General features: G+C 39.7%; 1 protein-coding gene across 2 annotated transcripts in view; it reads left to right on the top strand.

Annotated features, from left to right (window-relative positions):
- Positions 1–15,671, top strand: part of WDFY4 (WDFY family member 4) — a 280,347-nt gene that overhangs the window by 54,859 nt on the left and 209,817 nt on the right. The window lies entirely within an intron of this gene.

Below are 15,671 nucleotides of genomic sequence, written 5' to 3'. Positions count from 1 at the left end.
TTGCCACAAATTATCCCTTTCTATGTTGTGAGTTTATTACCAAATTGAAGTAGCTATAGTTGCTTTTAAAGCTTTTTCCCCCCTTTAACCTTTATGCTATAATTGTTTAACAACTAACTCTGGTGAAGAGTTACAATTTTCTGATTCTGTCTGTTTATTACCTACTCAAAGTTTTGTGTACTTTTGATGTTTTGTTTCAGGTAGAAGAGCTCCTTTCAACATTTCTTATAAGGCAGGTCTAGTAGTGATGAACTCCCTCAGCTTTTGTTTGTCTGGGAAAGACTTTATTTCTTCTTCATATCTGAAGGATAACTTTGCTGGGTAGAGTGTTCTTGGTTGACAGTTTTTATCTTTCAATATTTTGAGTATGTCATTCCACTCTCTCCTGGTCTATAGAGTTTTTGCTGAGGAATCTGCTGATAGCCTAATGGGGTAACTTGTAGGTTACTGTCTTTTTTTTTTTTCTGATTGTCTTTAAAATTGTTTATCATTGACTTTTGACAGTTTTAATATAATGTGTCTTGGAGAAGATCTTTTTGTATTGAGATAATTGGGTGTTCTGTTAGTTTTGTGGACTTGTATATCCAGTTTCTTCCCAGGTTTGGAAAGTTCTCAACTGTTGTTTCTTTAAATAAGCTCTCTTCTCCTTCTGGGATACCCGTTATCCTCATGTTGCCTTTTCTAATCAAGTTTGATAGTTCTTGTAGTTTCTTTATTAAAAAATCTTATTTCTCTCTCTTCTTCTACCTGAATCATTTCTAGATTTCTAACTTCAAGCTCACTCATTCTCTCTTCCATATGGTCTGCTCTATTTCCAGTGCTTTCTAATCCATTCTTTATCTCATTTATTGAGTTCTCCAGCTCCAGAATTTCCAATTAGTTCTTTTTTGGAGTTTCAGTCTCTTTGGTAAAGTATTCCTCTGTTTATTAATTTTACTCTTTAGCTCATTGAACTGCTTTTCTGAGTTTTCTTGTAGCTAATTGAATTTCTTCATGACAGCTATTTTGAATTCTCTGTCAGTTAGATCACAATCTTCTGTGACTTGAAGTTTTACAGAATTGTTATTTTCTTTTTGTGATACTGTGTTTTCATGGTCCTTGATGAGTTGTTCCTCTGCTGGTGCATTTGAAGGAGCAAACTTCTTTCTTATTTAGATAAAGTTTTTTTTACTTTGATTCTAACAGTTCGAGTTCTTAATTAAAGGCCTTTCTTTTTGTTTTTCAGTAGGTGGTGCTATAGCCCAAGTTTTTGTTTCTCTTGAGTGGCCTCCGGCTATATTTGAGAACCAGCATTTTCCACCCTCCAGCACCTCTGCCAGAGGTTTCTCTGGTGTCCTCATTGCCACTGCTTGTGCCTTGCTGCTGCCAGTGTTGCTACTGTCACTGGTATTTCCGCCTGGGACAGTGGGATGGCAGGCACCTCTACCATGTCTGGGGACACCTGGGTCACGGACACTGCTGCCACAGTGGGGAAGGGGAGAAGCCAGAGTCATGGCCACCTTTGCCGCCTCCAGGGTTGTTGGGTTGGTGGGTGCTGCTGTCATTGGTAGGAGTGGGGGAGGCTGGAGTTACGGGTGCTGCTTTGGCTGGAGGGACCAGGGTCATAGGTCCTGCCACCGCTGCTGTCCGGCTCCCTGTGGCTATGGGTGCCATTGTGGCTGGGAGGCCTAGGTCTCATGTGCCACCTCTGTTGCTGCTACCAGGTTCGCTGGGGCTGCAGACTCAGCAGCTGTGGCCAGGGGCCAGGATCCCAGCACTGCCTCTGCTAGTCCCTGGTTCTGCCTCCTCTGTGTGTCCCAGTTCATCCACCTTCAGATGTACAGATGTATGGATCTCTCCAGCATCCTGCTGTGTTGGGCAGAGGAAGCTTTCTGGAGTTAGGAATGTTTCACTAGTTGTAGGCTGAAGGGGAGAGACAAAGGGAGCTTTTCACACCATAATGGTGTTGATGTCACCTCTGCAGAGATATATTTTTGTGAGAATAAATTTCAATTTATTCTTGCATGATTCATAGTAAGTTATTTTTCAAGTTTATTGTTCTCATTTCACCTGTTTTAATTTATTGGCATAAGGCCATTCACAATATCCTTTTAACTTTTTATTCCTAACACTATCATTTGTGTATTCTTTCTCTTTTGCCTGCAGCACCCCAGCGTTCTTAGCAGAGGTTAATTTATTAATGTGTCTGTGAACCAGCATTCAGCTTTTCCTGTCTCATACATCGATTTTCTGTTTCTTTTTTTGTTCTTATTATTTCCTTCCACTTTCTTTGGGTTTATTCTAGTATTCTTTTTCTTAATTTAATTGTTATGAGACCAATTTTAAGTCCTCTTTTTAAATATAAATTTCCTTGTAACTATTACTTTAGTTCCATCACACAAGTTTTATTATATCAAATTTTCAATATAATTTACTGCTAAATATTTTCTAATTTCCCTTATGACTTACAGGTTTACTCTTGAATCTTATTTGAATTATAAATTTCCAAAGTTAGAGTATTTTTGATCATCTTTTTGTTATTGACTTCTAACTTTGTCATCTTGAAACAAAGTGGACTGTATGATGCTAATCCTTTGAAATTAGTTGAGCTTGACTTTGTGTCCCCAATGTGGTAAATTTTCATAAATATTCCTGGGTGCTTGAAAATAATGCACATTTTCCAATTGTTAGGTTCAATGCTCTATTTATGTCCTCTAGATGAAATTTGTCAGTTCAAATTTTAAGATTGTTGGCATATCAGCTACTAAGATATGTTAAATATATTTCATTATAATGGTAGCTTTGTCAATATCTGTTAATTTTTTTAAAATAAATTTATTTATTTTTGGCTGCGTTGGGTCTTCATTGCTGTGCCTTGGCTTTCTCTAGTTGCGGAGAGCAGGGGCTACTCTTCGTTGCATCGCACGGGCTTCTCATTGCGGTGGCTTCTCTTATTGTGGAGCATGGCCTCTAGGCGTGCAGACTTCAGTAGTTGTGGCGCATGGGCTCATAAGTTGTGGCTTGCAGGCTCTAGAGCACAGGCTCAGTAGTTGGGGTGCATGGGCTTAGTTGCTCCGCAGCATGTGGGATCTTCCCGGAGCAGGGATTGAATCCATGCCTCCTGCATTAGCAGGTGGATTCTTAACCACTGCAGCACCAGGGAAGTCCCAATATCTGTTAACTTTTGCCTTACATATATCTGAAGCTATTAGAATCACACACATTTATAATTTTTCCATCATCTAGAGGTATCAAAGTTTTTATCATTATATGATGACCTTCTTAATCTCCATTAGAACATAACAACTTTATCTAATAATAATAAGGCTCCACCAGTGTTCTTTTGGTTAGTATGTGCCTGAATTATTTTTTATCCTTTAAGCTTTCTGTGTCCTCATGCTTTAGGTATTTTTCCTGTAAACAGTAAAGAGCTATTTTTTTTTAATGTGTATTTTAAACTGAAGTTTCCTTGTTTCTTTGTGTGGTTGATGATTTTTAATTGTGAGTCTTGCTCCGAGATTTTCCTTTTCCCAGACTCCATGCAGCCCATCCTTATTCTGGCCATCCTGCCTTTCTGCAGACACAGCAATGCCTCAGTGAGGCTGCAGCTGCCCTTTGTAGCTAGGCCTTGGTCAGATTCCAGGCCCTTCTCTTCTTGCTTTGTCTTGGGAGAATTCTCTTTCTGAGGTCCCCTGACCTCTCTATTCCAGGGGCAGAGGGTTCTCTGAGGAGGCCTTTGTCCTGGCCATCTGGACAGCATGCAGCTTAACTGAGGATCTCAGTGCTGAACCTTGTTCTACTTATCCTACCAGCTTTTAGAGGGCAGGGAAGTATTTGTCAGCATCAAAAACATTTAGTAAGTGGTATTAGGTGATGAAAAGCAATAGCCATTTGTTGAATGTCTCTGGGGACTGAGCACCAATGACTTATTTTCATTTAATTCCCTCTCAAATTTTAGCATTTTACCAATAAAGAAATGGAGGCTGAGAAAGGATAAGAAACATGGTTGAAAGTTAACACCTAGTAAGTGATGGAGCAAGACTTTGAACTCAGGCCTACCTCCAAAGCCTCTGTGTGTGCTTCTGAGTGTGTGTGTGTGTGTGTGTGTGTGTATTTGTCCTGCTTTTTTCTGGATGCTTCCACAGTAATAGTGATGACTTGCTTGTTCTGCCACAATAGACTGAAGTTGAAGGTTTGGGCTCTGACTTGTAGATGGCATCAGGCCTGATTCTTTACAGACAACTCCTGTGTCAAATGTCATCCTGGTTTCACAATGAGGAATTTTTAAATGTACAAGAATCAGATTTCATAAATAGAGCAATTTTTTGGTCTTTAAAAGAAATACATCACCCTTGACATTCCCTAATGGTTAGAAAAGGGGAAGTGAAACCCCAGCCTCTCCTGAGAGAGTCTGTGGGGTAAAGGACAAGGCAGTGGGCTGGGCGTGGTGGACAGGGTGCTCATCCATGCCCACCACTGACACTTGGCATCCCCTTGGGCAAGCAACTTGGCTTAGACCTGTCCATACACAGTGGGCTGTGGTCTCCAGAAGGAAGACAGAGGCTGTGGGCCTTAGGCTCAGGCCTGTGTGCTCTACACCTTAGTGTTCCTTGTGCCTTTTACTTTATCTTACTGAGTTTTGATTTCCCAATTCAAATGCGGGGATAATAAGAGTATCCACATTGAGGGGTGTTGTGAGGTGAGGACTGGAGATGATAATGGTGTTAGTTAGTTAGATAATGGTCACAGCCGCCGTTTACTGAGCACTTGTGTGCCAGATGCTGTGCTTTGCTTTCACAAGCATTAGGTAATCTATGTAACTACGATTAAGTAACATTTTTCACAAAATAGAAGATATATATTATATAAATCCCAGAATATATAATGAGATTCCCAAGATACAGAATATTTAATTTAATCTCTGTGAACCATAACACACACACCACCTCCTTCACAGCACGTGTGACACACACACACCCCACGCACACAGCACACACACACGCACACATGCGCACACACACTCTCTCTACAGTGGAGCTCAATAAATGGCAGCTGTGGTTGTGATTAATCATGCAGACCTTCTCTGGTATTTACCAGATCCTGCTACCCGGGAAGGATGTCATCCTTCTAGGCCAGCCAGTCCACTGTGTGGGTCTGGAGAAGGTGGAGAGGGCAGTGGGTTAAGCATTTTTTTAAATTAATTAATTAATGTATTTATTTTTGGCTGTGTTGGCTCTTCATCGCTGCACGCGGGCTTTCTCTAGTTGCGGCGAGCAGGGGCTACTCTTCACTGAGGTGCGCGGGCTTCTCATTGCGGTGGCTTCTCATGTTGCAGAGCATGGGCTCTAGGTGCGCAGGCTTCAGTACTTGTGGCTCACAGGCCCAGTAGTTGTGGCTTGCAGGCTCTAGAGCGCAGGCTCAAGTAGTAGTGGTGCACGGGCTTAGTTGTTCCTCAGCATGTGGGATCTTCCCAGACCAGGGCTCGAACCCATGTTCCCTGTATTGGCAGGCAGATTCTTAACCACTGAGCCACCAGGGAAGTCCCTCAAGCATTTTTTTTAATCATGGAAGGGTACTGAATATTTTCAAATGTTTTTTTCTATATCAGTTGAGGTGATTGTTTTTTTTTCCCTTTGTTTATTAATGTAGTGTATTGCATGGATTGTTTTTTTTTTATGTTGAACCACTCTTGCATTCCTGGGATCTTAATCATGGTATATAATCCTTTAAATATGCTGTTGGATTTGATTTGCTAGTTTTTTGTTGAGGATTTTTGCATATATACCGATGAGGGATATTAGTCTCTTCTTTTCTTCGTGTGGCTTTAGTATCAGTAATAATACAGGCTTCCTTGCTGTTCCCTGAACATGCCAGACATACTCCTACTCTGGGGGCTTTTGCACTGGCTATTCCCTTTGCTTAAAATGCTTTTCCCCTGGATATCTGCATCCCTTTTTTCAGGTCCACCCAAATGTTACCTTTCCAAACAAGCCAACCCTGCCCCCCAAATTAAAATTGTAAATTGTTTCCTTCTTACACCCTAGCGCTCTTGATTTTTTCTCCGCTTTAATTTTTTTGGCAGTAATATTTATCACCTTTCTTCATAATATATAATTTGCGTATTCATTATTCTATTACATTAATATACTATGTTATAATAACATATGATATATATCATACAATACTATATATAGTATAGTATAAATTATATAACAACAATAATTTTTATTATTTATAATTTACCTATTTATTATGTTTACCTTTACTGTCTCTACCCTTCTTCTCACATATCAGGTATGGCTTTTACTTTGTTTAGTTTATAGATGTATCCAAAATGCCAGGAAAATACTTAGGTCAATAAATATTTGTTCAGTTGAATTGGATAAATTAACACCAAATGTTAGAAGCACTCCTGGCACCTTAGCCATTCTTCAGGGCTGGTGGTGCCAAGAACAGTCTCACTGTGGGTGGGAAATTCAGTGCTAGAGGCAGGATGTTTGAAAATCAAGTGTTTGTGATTTGGGATTAGTCTCGTGACTTTTTCTTTCTTTCTTATTATTATTTGTCCAATTAACATACAGTAAAAGTCTCTTTCTTGGTGTAGAGTTCTTTGGGTTTTAATTCATGTGCAGAGTCATGTGACCATCACCACAATCAGGATACAGGACAAACACCCCCCTCAAATAGTTCCTGAATGTTGTCCCTTCATAATGAAACCCTTTCTCAATTCCTAAACCCAGGCAACCACTGCTCTATTCCTATAGTTTTGTCTTTGTCAGAATAACATATAAATGCAAGTACAAATGTTTAGTCTTTTGAGGCTAGCTTTTTCAACTCAGCATAAGGCCTTTGAAATCCATCCAATTTGTTGTATCAGTAGTTCATACATTATTATTGCTGAGTAGTATTCCATTGTACAGATGCAAATATTTTCTCCCAGTCTGTGGTTTGTCTTTTTACTTTTAAAGTGTTGTTCACAGATTGAAATTTAATGATAAGTTTGCCTATATTTACAAAAAATCCTGCTGGGATTTTTATTGGAATTGCATTGTATCTATAGATGAATTTGGGGAGAATTGAAACCTTAACTTTATTGAGTCTTGCAGTCCATAAACACAGAATGTTTTTCCATTTGTATATTCAGTAGATGTATGATTTTTTTTAAAAAAATCAAGGTCTATAGTATTCAACATACAGAGCCAGCACATTTTTTATTAGATTTATCCTTATGTGTTTATTCTGGAGCACTATTTTAAAAGGTGTTTTAAATGTTTCGTTTCCCAGTTGTTTACTTCTAGTGTATAGGAATATGATTAATTTCTATATGTAACTGTGTATCCAGAGATCATGCTAATTCACGTATTGGTTCTAGGAGGTTTTCTTTTTTTTAATAGATTGCTTGGGATTTCTATGTAGACAGTCATGTTGTCTGTGAATAGTGACAGTTTTATACATTCCTTTCCAGTCTGTTGTTCCAGTGTGATGTTGAATAGGAGTGGTGAGAGGGGACATCCTCGCCTTGTTCTTAATCTTGAAGAAAAACTCTTCACTCTTTTGCCATCAAATATTATATTAGCTGTGGGGTTTTTTTTGGGAGCTGTCCATTATCAGGTTATGGATGATTACTTCTGTGTCTCTTTTACTGAGAGTTTTTTATCATGAACAGATGTGGAATTTTTAAAATGCTTTATCTGGGGCTTCCCTGGTGGCTCAGTGGTTGAGAGTCCTCCTGCCGATGCGGGGAACGCGGGTTCGTGCCCCGGTCTGGGAGGATCCCACATGCCGCGGAGCGGCTGGGCCCGTGAGCCATGGCCGCTGAGCCTGCGCGTCCGGAGCCTGTGCTCCGCAGCGGGAGAGGCCACAACAGTGAGAGGCCCGCGTACCGCAAAAAAATAAAAACAAAAAAACCCAAAATGCTTTATCTGCATATGATCATGTTTTATTCCTTCTTTTTCTAGTTTAATAATATGATGGGTTACATTGGCTGATTTTTGTTTTGTTTTTTTAGCCCTTAATTTTTTAAATTGTGTTTTCGATATCTGAAATATCTTTTTCTTCGTTTTTTTTGAATTTTATTTTATTTTTAAACAAGGGGTTCTTATTAGTTATCTATTTTATACATATTAGTGTATATATGTCAATCCCAATGTCTCAATTCATCCCACCACCACCACCACCCCCGCTGCTTTCCCTCCTTGGTGTCCATAAGTTTGTTCTCTACATCTGTGTCTCTATTTCTGCCTTGCAGACCAGTTCATCTGTACCATTTTTCTAGATTCCACATTATGCGTTAATACACGATATTTGTTTTTCTCTTCTGACTTACTTCACTCTGTATGACAGTCTCTAGGTCCATCCACGTCTTTACAAATGACCCAATTTCGTTCCTTTTTATGGCTGAGAATATTCCATTGTATATATGTACTATATCTTCTTCATCCATTCATCTGTCGATGGGCATTTAGGTTATTTCCATGACCTGGCTATTGTAAATAGTGCTGCAGTGAACGTTGGGGCGCATGTGTCTTTTTGAATTATGGTCTTCTCTGGGTATGTGCCCATTAGTGGGATTGCTGGGTCATATGGTAATTCTATTTTTAGTTTTTTAAGGAACCTCCATACTGTTCTTTATAGTGGCTGTATCAATTTACATTCCCACCAGCAGTGCAAAAGGGTTCCTTTTTCTCCACACCCTCTCCAGCATTTGTTGTTTGTAGATTTTTTGATGATGGCCATTTTGACTGGTATGAGGTGATACCTCATTGCAGTTTTGATTTGCATTTCTCTCATGATTAGTGATGTTGAGCGTCCTTTCAGGTGTTTGTCGGCAATCTGTATATCTTCTTTGGAGAAATGTCTATTTAGGCCTTCTGACCATTTTTTGATTGGGTTGTTTGTTTTTTTGATATTGAGCTGCATGAGCTGCTTGTATATTTTGGAGATTAGTCCTTTGTCAGTTGCTTCGTTTGCAAATATTTTCTCCCATTCTGAGGGTTGTCTTTTCATCTGGTTTGTGGTTTCCTTTGCTGTGCAAAAGCTTTTAAGTTTCATTAGGTCCCATTTGTTTTATTTTTGTTTTTATTTCCATTTCTCTAGGAGGTGGGTCAAAAAGGATCTTGCTGTGATTTATGTCATAGAGTGTTCTGCCTATGTTTTCCTCTAAGAGTTTTAGAGTGTCTGGCCTTACATTTAGGTCTTTAATCCATTTTGAGTTTATTTTTGTGTATGGTGTTAGGGAGTGTTCTAATTTCCTTCTTTTACATGTAGCCTTTCAGTTTTCCCAGCACCACTTATTGAAGAGACTGTCTTTTCTCCATTGTATATCCTTGCCTCCTTTGTCATAGATTAGTTGACCATAGGTGCGTGAGTTTATCTCTGGGCTTTCTATCCTGTTCCATTGATCTGTATTTCTGTTTTTCTGCCAGTACCATATTGTCTTGATTACTGTAGCTTTGTAGTATAGTCTGAAGTCAGGGAGTCTGATTCCTCCAGCTCCAGTTTTTTCCCTCAAGATTGCTTTGGCTATTCAGGGTCTTTTTTGTCTCCATACAAATTTTAAGATTTTTTTGTTCTAGCTCTGTAAAAAATGCCATCGGTAATTTGATAGGGATTGCATTGAATCTGTAGATTGTTTTGGGTAGTATAGTCATTTTGACAATATTGATTCTTCTAATCCAAGAACATGGTATATTGCTCCACCTATTTGTGTCATCTTTGATTTCTTTCATCAGTGTCTTACAGTTTTCTGAGTACAGGTCTTTTATTTCCTTAGGTAGCTTTATTCCTAGGTATTTTATTCTTTTTGTTGCAATGGTGAATGGGATTGTTTCCTTAATTTCTCTTTCTGATCTTTCATTGGTAATATATAGGAATGCAAGAGATTTCTGTGCATTAATTTTGTATCCTGCAGCTTTACCAAATTCATTGATTAGTTCTAATAGTTTTCTGGTGGCATCTTTAGGATTCTGTATGTATAGTATCACGTCATCTGCAAACAGTGACAGTTTTACTTCTTCTTTTCCAGTTTGGATTCCTTTTATTTCTTTTTCTTCTCTGACTGCCATGGCTAGGACTTCCAGAACTATGTTGAATAATAGTGGTGAGAGTGGACATCCTTGTCTTGTTCCTGATCTTAGAGGAAATGCTTTCAGTTTTTCACCATTGAGAATGATGTTTGCTGTGTGTTTGTCATGTATGGCCTATATTAGTTGAGGTAGTTTCCCTCTATGCCCACTTTCTGGAGAGTTTTTTTTATCATAAATGGGTGTTGAATTTTGTCAAAAGCTTTTTATGCATCTATTCAGATGATCATATGGTTTTTATTCTTCAGTTTGTTAATATGGTGTATCACATTGATTGATTTGCATATATTGAAAATTCTTGCATCCCTGGGATAAATCCCACTTGATCATGGTGTATGATCCTTTTAATGTGCTATTGGATTCTGTTTGCTAGTGTTTTGTTGAGGGTTTTTGCGACTATATTCATCAGTGATACTGGTCTGTAATTTTCTTTTTTTGTAGTATCTTTGTCTGGTTTTGGTATCAGTGTGATGGTGGCCTCATAGAATGAGTTTGGGAGTGTTCCTTCCTCTGCAATTTTTTGGAAGAGTTTGAGAAGGTTGGGTGTTAGCTCTTCTCTAAATGTTTGATAGAATTCACCGGAAGCCACCTGGTGCTGGACTTTCGTTTGTTGAGAGATTTTTAATCACAGTTTCAATTTCATTACTTGTAATTGATCTGTTCATATTTCCTATTTCTTCCTGGTTCAGTCTTGGAAGTTTATACCTTTCTAAGAATTTGTCCATTTATTCCAGGTTGTCTGTTTTATTGGCATAGAGTTGCTTGTAGTAGTATCTTATGATGCTTTATATTTCTGTGGTGTCTGTTGTAACTTTTCCTTTTTCATATCTAATTTTATTGATTTGAGTCCTCTCCCTCTTTTTCTTGATGAGTCTGGCTAAAGGTTTATCAATTTTGTTTATCTTCTCAAAGAACCAGCTTTTAGTTTTATTAATCTTTGCTATTGTTTTCTTTGTTTCTATTTCATTTATTTCTGCTCTGACCTTTATGCTTTCTTTCCTTCTACTAACTTTGGGTTTTGTTTCTTCTTCTTTCTCTGTTTCCTTTAGTTGTAAGGTTAGATTGTTTATTTGAGATTTTTCTTGTTTCTTGAGATAGGATTGTATTGCTATAAACTTCTCTCTTAGAACTGCTTTTAATGCATCCCATAGGTTTTGGATCGTTGTGTTTTCATTGTCATTTGTCTCTAGGTATTTTTGATTTCTTCAGTGATCTCTTGGTTATTTAGTAATGTATTGTTTAGCCTCCATGTGTTTGTGGTTTTTACATTTTTTTCCCTGTAATTTATTTCTAATCTCATAGCGCTGTGGTCAGAAAAGAAGCTTGATATGATTTCAGTTTTCTTAAATTTACCAAGGCTTGATTTGTGACCCAAGATGTGATCTGTCCTGGAGAATGTTCCATGTGCACTTGAGAAGAAAGTGTAATCTGCTGTTTTTGGATGGAGTGTCCTATACATATCAATTAAATCTATCTGGTCTGTTGTGTCATTTAAAGTTTGTGTTTCCGTATTAATTTTCAGTCTGGATGATCTGTCCATTGGTGTAAGTGAAGTGTTAAAGTCCCCCGCTCTTATTGTGTTACTGTCCATTTCCTCTTTTACAGCTGTTAGCATTTGCCTTATGTATTGAGGTGCTCCTGTGTTAGGTGCATATATAAGTGTTATGTCTTCTTCTTGGATTGATCCCTTGATCATTATGTAGTGTCCTTCCTTGACTCTTGTAACATTCTTTATTTTAAAGCCTATTTTATCTGATATGAGTATTTCTACTCCAGCTTTCTTTTGATTTCCATTTTCATGGAATATCTTTTTCCGTCCCCTCACTTTCAGTGTGTATGTGTCCCTAGGTCTGAAGTGGGTCTCTTCTAAACAACATATATATATATATATGGGTCTTGTTTTTGTATCCATTCAGCGAGCCTGTGTCTTTTGGTTGGAGCATTTAACCCATTCACATTTAAGGTAATTATCAATATGTATGTTCCTGTTACCATTTTCTTAATTGTTATGGGTTTGTTTTTGTAGGTCCTTTTCTTCTCTTGTACTTCCCACTTAGAGAAATTCCTTTAGCATTTGTTGTAGAGCTGGTTTGGTAGTTCTGAATTCTCTTAGCTTTTGCTTTTCTGTAATGTTTTTGATTTCTCCATTGAATCTGAAAGAGGTCCTTGCCAGGTAGAGTAATCTTGGTTGTAGGTTCTTCCCTTTCATCACTTTAAATATATCATGCCACTCCCTTCTGGCTTGTAGAGTTTCTGCTGAGAAATCAGCTGTTAACCTTATGGGAGTTCCCTTGTATGTTATTTGTCTTTTTTCCCTTGTTGCTTTTAATAATTTTCTTTCTGTTTAATATTTGTCAATTTGATTACTATGTTTCTTGGGGTGTTTCTCCTTGGGTTTATCCTGCCTGGGATTCTCTGTGATTCCTGGACTTGGGTGGCTATTTCCTTTCCTACGTTAGGGAAGTTTTCGACTATTCAAAAATTTCCCCGGGTCCTTTTTCTCTCTCTTCTCCTCCTGGGACCCCTATAATGCAAATGTTGTTGTGTTTAATGTTGTCCCAGAGGTCTCTTAGACTGATTTCTTTTCACTTTTTTTTCTTTACTCTGATCTGTGGCAGTGAATTCCACTATTCTGTCTTCCAGGTCACTTATGCGTTCTTCTGTCTCAGTTTTTCTGCTATTGATTCCTTCTAGTGTATTTTTCATTTCAGTTATTGTATTCTTCATCTCTGTTTGTTTGTTCTTTAATTCTTCTAGGTGTTTTTCCTTTAATTCTTCTAGGTCTCTGTTAAACATTTCTTGCATCTTCTCGATCTATGCCTCCATTCTGTTTCTGAGGTCCTGGATCATCTTCACTATCATTATTCTGAATTCTTTTGCTGGAAGGTTGCCTATCTCCACTTCATTTAGTTGTTTTTCTGACGTTTTATCGTGTTCCATCATCTTGTACATAGTCCTCTGCCTTTTCATTTTGTCTGTCTTTCTGTGACTGTGGTTTTCCTTCCACAGGCTGCAGGATTGTAATTTTTCTTGCTTCTGCTCTCTGCCCTCTGGTGGATGAGGCTATCTACGAGGCTTGTGCAAGCTTCCTGATGAGAGGGACTGGTGGTGGGTAGAGCTGGGTGTTGCTCTGGTGGGCAGAGCTCAGTAAAAGTTTAATCTGCTTGTTTGATGATGGGTGGGGCTGAGTTCCCTCCCTGTTGGTTGTTTGGCCTGAGGCAACCCAGCACTGGAGGCTACAGGCTCTTTGGTGGGGCTAATGGCAGACTCTGGGAGGGCTCATGGAGTAGTTCCCAGAGCTTCTGCTGCCAGTGTCCTTGTCCCCGCAGTGAGCCACAGCCACCTCCCGCCTCTGCAGGAGGCCTTCCAACACTAGCTGGTAGGTCTGGTTCAGTCTCCAGTGGGGTCACTGCTCCTTCCCCCTAGGTCCTGATGCACACACTACTTTGTGTGTGCCCCCCAAGAGTGGAGTCTCTGTTTTCCCCAGTCCTGTTGAAGTCCTGCAATCAAATCCCGCTAGCCTTCAAAGTCTGATTCTCTGGGAATTCCTCCTCCTGTTGCCAGACCCCCAGGTTGGGAAGCCTGACGTGGAGCTCAGAACCTTCACTCCAGTGGGTGGACTTCTGTGTTATAACTATTCTCCAGTTTGTGAGTCAGCCACCCAGCAGTTAATGGGATTTGATTGTATTGTGATTGCGCCCCTCCTGCCATCTCACTGCAGCTTCCTCTTTGACTCTGGATGTGGGGTATCATTTTTGGTGAGTTTCAGTGTCTTCCTGTCCATGACTGTTCAACAGTTAGTTCTGATTCCTTTGCTCTCACAAGAGGGAGTGAGCACATGTCCTTCTACTCTGCCATCTTGAACCAATTTTCTAGTCCTTAATTTTATTATTTATTTATTTTTTGGCTGCATTGGGTCTTCGTTGCTGTGTGCAGGCTTTCTCTAGTTGTGGTAAGGAGGGGCTACTCTTCATTGCGGTGCACGGGCTTCTCATTGTGGTGGCTTCTCTTTGTTGTGGAGCACAGGCTCTAGGTATGTGGGCCTCAGTAGTTTTGGCTCACAGGCTCTAGAGCGCAGGCTCAGTAGCTGTGGCACACGGGCTTAGTTGCTCCACAGCATGTGGGATCTTCCCAGACCAGGGCTCGAACCTGAGTCCCCTGCATTGGCAGGCAGATTTTTAACCACTGCGCCACCAGGGAAGTCCCTGCATTGGCTGATATTTGAATAGTGAACCAGCCTTGCATTTGTGGGATAAGACAAATTGGCCATAGTGCTTTATTTATTTTATATATAGTTATATTTGATTTCCAGTAGTTTATTGAGGATTTTTGCACCTATTTTTCTAAGAGATGTTGGCAGGTAGTTTTCTTTTCTTATACTGGCTTTGTCTGCTTTTGATATCAGAGTAATTCTGGTCTCATAAAATGCATTGGGCAGTGTTCTCTTGTATATTTTGAAAGAAGTTGTATAGAATTGGTGTTATTTATCTTTTAAATGTATGGTAGAATTCACCAGTGGAAACGTCTGGGGCTGGAGTTTTCTTTGTGGAAAGGTTTTAAACTACATATTCAGTCTTTGTGATAGCTATAAACTGTCCTGCTTATTTATTTCTTCTTGCTTACTTTTGGTAGTTTGTGGCTTTGCGGGAACTGGTCCATTTTATCTAGGTTGTCAGATTTGTGTGCACAGAGTTATTTGTAGTATTTTCTTATCCTTTCTGTGGGATGTGTAGTGGTATTCTCTCTTTCATTTCTGATGTTGATAATTTGTGTCTTTTTCTGTCTTTGCTAGCTTAGCGAGTGGTTTTTCAATTTTTAAAACTTTTTCAAACCTCTTCCTGAGCAGTTCTCAAAGCCTTTGGAATGTGGTTTAGGGTCAGATCCACACATGTGCAGCTCAGAATTGAGCTCAGAGGTTGATACACAACTTAGTGGTTTCACTCTTAAGTCTCCTCCTCTTCATCATCTTCCCGACACTTTCTGGCTCTCTGGGGTCCCTTCCTTCTCCTCTGTCTAGAAAGCTGGAGCTTTAGTTTCTCTGCTCTGCCATGCACTTCCCACAATTGCATATGTCTCTGGGGCCAAGCAGGGAGAGGAAAAAGAGAGACAAAAACATTGGGGATTTTGCCTGACTCTTGGGACCAGAGTTCCTCTGGTCAGAGAGAAGGGTTCCCCTCCCCGAGAATTTCCGATGCCTGCCTAGTCACTGCTACTGCTGTGCGGTTTCTTGGAGGCTGAAGTGAGAAAGAATGGAGAAACGCAACAAAGAAAATTCCAGGGATTTTCCTCCATGCTCTGGGACCTGTTGGAGCCTCTTTTCCCACTCCTTAGACTAGAAATAGAGCCTCCTCTTGGAGGCTGTGTCTGTTCTGTCCACACGTGGTGCACGGTTCTTACTCCTTGTAAGCCCATTCCGGGAGATACTGGAGGGGGAAGCCCCAGGAAACACGTTACCAGTTGCATGGTGCTTTGGGTTTGGTTTCCTGCTGTGCTACCGTTTACTTTTCAGAGTCCTCAGAGAGCTGCTCATGCGTTCTATCTGGGGTTTCGGTTTAATTCAGTGGGTAGGACAGAGTAGAGTGTGCTTACACCATCTTGAAGGGATCCAGA

This window comes from Pseudorca crassidens, chromosome 16 (assembly GCF_039906515.1).
Source record: "Pseudorca crassidens isolate mPseCra1 chromosome 16, mPseCra1.hap1, whole genome shotgun sequence".
NCBI classification, from domain to species: Eukaryota; Metazoa; Chordata; class Mammalia; order Artiodactyla; family Delphinidae; genus Pseudorca; species Pseudorca crassidens.
Note: the sequence above shows the minus strand (reverse complement) of the source record. Positions and strands in the feature narration are given on the sequence as shown.